Below are 4,271 nucleotides of genomic sequence, written 5' to 3' on the forward strand. Positions count from 1 at the left end.
CAGGGTAAGGGCAGGGAGAGTGGGAGACATAGAATCCAAAGCAGGCTCCAGGCCCTAAGCTGTCAGCACAGAGCCCAATGGGGGGGCTCAAACCCCTGAACCACCAAGATCATGACCTGAGCCGAAGTTGGATGCTTAACCGACTGAGCCACCCAGGCGCCCCATCAGAGAATTTTTTTTTTAATGTAGAGAAAATAAACTCATGTATTGAAAGACAGCTTTTTATTTCTTTTTGACAGTTGAGAAATACATATTTATTCTGATACTTCTGACCAGTTGTGCAACTAATCTAGGACAAATTACCAAATAAATTTTACATTATTTCTTCAGGACTGGAGTTTTTCAATGGCTTCAGATTTGGGATCTTCAAATGTGAAGTTAGGGAACGTATTCATGTCTGCTTTACCATACATTTGGTTAAGTTTTGAAAAACTCCCTCTCCGGCTCTTGCTGGTACTCTGGGCCAATATCAACACGTCCTCCAGATGCCTGTGCTTAGTTCTGTATTCTCTAATCCTATCGATGAAAAGTTTCTGTACAGGATCAAGTTCCTTAGTAAATGCTGCTGCTATAATACCAATGTTCCTCCTCAAATGGACTGAGACTGTGAACCTAATGACCGAGGAAAACCTGAAGAGCCTCTGCTATGGACAGGAAACTTCTCGGAGGAGGTCTGCGACCAGAAGGCTCTAGGTGAGACAGACGAAAGACAGCTCTTACTAGAACTGAAAATTCTGTCAATAATTGAAAATTACCTTACAGACACTTATGCTAAGATAGCACTTCTTAGTTGATGTGAAAGGGATCAGTTTCCTGATTTATAAATTTTACCACTAGGATTTTTGGTGCAATAAATATTGATATTATAATATATTCCTATAATAATATGGGTCTCTGAAATCAGACTCTCCACGTTCAAATCTCAACTTTACCATTTATAAAATCTGTAATTTTAGGTAAATTTTTAACCCCTCTATGCCTCGATTGCCTCATCTGTAAAATAGAGATATTACTGGCTTACATGTTTGCTGCATTAATTAAATGAGATGAAACATGTAAGAAAAAGAAGGGTGTATAATATGTTAGTGTCTGTGTAAAAAAGAGAAAATAAAAGAACTATGTACTTTCTTTCTTGTATACACATAATACTATTTTTGGAAAAATAAGACATTATTAAAGTTGGTTACTCCTAGGGAAGGAAACTGAATGGCTGGGATAAGAAATAGAAGGGAAACGTTTCATCTTATATTGTTTTGTACTTTTTGAGTTTTAAACCATTTTAATGTATCATCTCTTCAAAAATAAATAATATTAAAACTTTTTAAATGCCATCCCCTTTCTCCGGTCTCTCCTACTCACACAAGATTAATGTGCCATCCATGTAACTCTGGTCATGCTAAATTGCTAGTAGGATACTAACTCTTTCTAGTGTGACCGTTAAGGCTCTCTTTGATCCAGGCTCAACCCACCCATCCTATTATTCTTCCAAGAATCTCCCTTCACACCATCTATATCTCTAGTCAAGCCTTACTGTTCACTATTTTCCAAGCGGCCACCCTCCTTGGGACCAAAGTGTCCATTACCCATCCCCCCTCAGAATTTGGAAAGTCCAAAGTGAACCACATGTTTATAGCTCCTGCCCTGCACCTCCTTTCCCACCTCATTTTCTCTGATTTGTGTCAGCAAACATGTATAAAACCTTCTCCCTGACCCTCCCTGATAACACCCCTAGCAGTTCAGGCTTTAGAACAGGGCCCTGCCGCTCCAACTCAGACTTGTAATTCCAAAAGGAAAAGCTATGTGGGTCCAAAAATCACTGGGTCAATGGTCTTTGTCCACAAAAAACTCAGGGAACAGGGGCATCCCCACCTTCTCCTTCTAAGCTAGGCCTGTCCTGGGCCCAAAGGGAAAAGCAAGTTGTGGGACACTGTGCCAGGCAAATATGAGGACCCTCTGCTGGCCTGACATACTAGATAGGCAAGAAGGTTGGGACAACCTCCCTAACCTTTTCATCTATACATTCTTGCTTTGATTCTATGTAGAACCTCTGAAAAGGAGGTAGGGCCAATGTTGGATTCTAAGCTAATACCAGATTAATTGTCCTCCTTCACTTATTGACCCCATTCAGGGCTGAGCTCATGCCCTGCCTCTTCTAAGGGTCTTCCACTGAGAACTCCCAGAGCCCTCCCCATCTCACCAAACAGGGCCTTGATACCAGCTACTCAGTTTCCTTCCCCCAAAGCAATCAATGTTCACAATGCTTTGTTTATCCTTCCAGAAATAGTCTATGGCCTATACTAGCAGGGGCACTTCCTCTAGCAAGACCGGAATTAACTTGACTCCACCCAAGTAGAACCTGCCCATTCCCCAGCTCACAGCTGAGGAGTATTCAAGAAAGATCAGCTGATGAACCCACAGGTGCTCAAAATGCTCTCCAATGCTCAGAGAAGAGTTCACCATGTGCAAAATTCACCATGTGCACCATCCTATTGATGATCCAGAGAAATGTAAGCTTTACAATATGGGCTTTCTTAAGACTAGAGACACAAATTCAGCTAGATATAGACTGATACCCTCACAGCCATCTCTGGCAGCCAGCTGCTTCTGCACAGTGATCCACGTCTACAAAAGAAGTCACACAGGCTTTACTTTCCCATGCCCTATTGTCCCACCAGCCCCCAATATCTCATTCATAATGAGCATCAGGCTCGTTCTGTCTCTCAATGACACAAACTCCCTGAATTGGTTGAAAATTAGAAACCACCCTTTAGCTACCATAACCTATAGCAAGAGAGAAGCCCCAAGGAAGAGTCAGAATCAAGCAGCATCTGATGTCTTCTGGCATGGGGAAGTATGAAGTTGAGCAACAGGAAGAGTAAATTGCAGATAATGTCCACACATGTTGCAACTTTCCCAGAAGTCGTTCATCAGCACATGCATGTGCATGTCTATGTACATGTCTGAGTTTATATGTCAGTGAACATTTGTGCATAGGGTTGATCATGTATATGTATGTATTTATGTATATTAGAGATATTTTTGTGTATGTGCACATGTAAATAACTGTGTGTTGTGTGTACCTGAGGAGGTTAAGGCAGGGCAGAGTGGCAAAAACAGGTAAGTATAGGGTACCTTTGCCTCTTGACAAACCCAGGAGTGACTCACTGGTGGTCTACTCCTCCCCTCAATCCTACTAGGTTGAGGACTCTTTTGAGAGTCTGGGTACATGGCCTTATACGTGCTGTTGCCAGCCCTCTCCCTTGGACTGTGAACACAGTGGCCTCGCTATTCCCATCAACTTGAGGGCTAAGAACTTCCTGGGAAAGGCCAGATGGTCTAGTGAGGGAAGTGAAAGGCCCTTGGACAAGATCCCAAAAGGAAGATATATTTAACTGTGGCTGAACTCTCAAAAATTTCTTTGGGGGTGATGGAATTGTAATACAACTTGATTGTGATGGAGGTTACATAATTGTTTCTATTTGTCATATCTCATGAAAACATACACTAAAAAGGGTTAATTTAACTATATGTAAATGATACCTTAATAAAAAATGGGAAAACACATATAGAATTGATAATTGAATATTTTAGAACTTTTTTCCCAGCTGACTGTAAACAAAAACATACAGTTATACTATCAGTTTTCCAAGTTATATCAATCTGCTTTTAGTGTGACAGAAAAATGATACCAGAATTACTATAGAGAAAACTAATGGTATTTAATTATTGATATGATTAAATTTACAGTAATAATATTGACAGAATTAAAACAGCACATCAAGGGGTGTCTGGGTGGCTCAGTCAGTTAAGCATCCAACTTGGGCTCAGGTCACGATCTCATAGTTCGGTTCATGAGTTTGACCCTGTGTCAGGCTCTGCGCTGCCAGTGTGGAACCTGATTGGGATTCTCTCTCTTGTCCTCTCTCTGTGCCCCGCCCCAAATAAACTTAAAAAAAAAATTAACTGTAATCACAAAATAAACTGTATTTCCAAAGTTCAGAGCAATATGTCCTAGACCGTATTTGGAGAACACTTTGTCTTTACCCATGCATAAGGAGATGCTCCACTTTTAAGAGTACAGTTTAATGTATTCTGTGGACAAAGAAGAGATATCATTGGTTCACTAGTAAGTATGGAGCTTACAAAAGAATTCTTAGCCACTGTTATTAAATGCAATGCAGTCACAATATCCAGTAATCTTTTGGCAAATGTTAATGAAATGGTTTGGGTTCTTTCTGAGTCTGAATAAAGGTTCATGAAATTTCAGGACG

At 40.7% G+C, this 4,271-nt stretch overlaps 1 pseudogene; it reads right to left on the minus strand.

The window, feature by feature from the left end:
- Positions 1 to 326: 326 nt before the first annotated feature.
- LOC122201256 lies at positions 327 to 2,585 on the minus strand (annotated as a pseudogene).
- Between the last annotated feature and the right edge of the window lie 1,686 nt (positions 2,586 to 4,271).

The sequence above is a fragment of the Panthera leo genome, chromosome D1 (assembly GCF_018350215.1).
Source record: "Panthera leo isolate Ple1 chromosome D1, P.leo_Ple1_pat1.1, whole genome shotgun sequence".
Lineage (NCBI taxonomy): Eukaryota > Metazoa > Chordata > Mammalia > Carnivora > Felidae > Panthera > Panthera leo.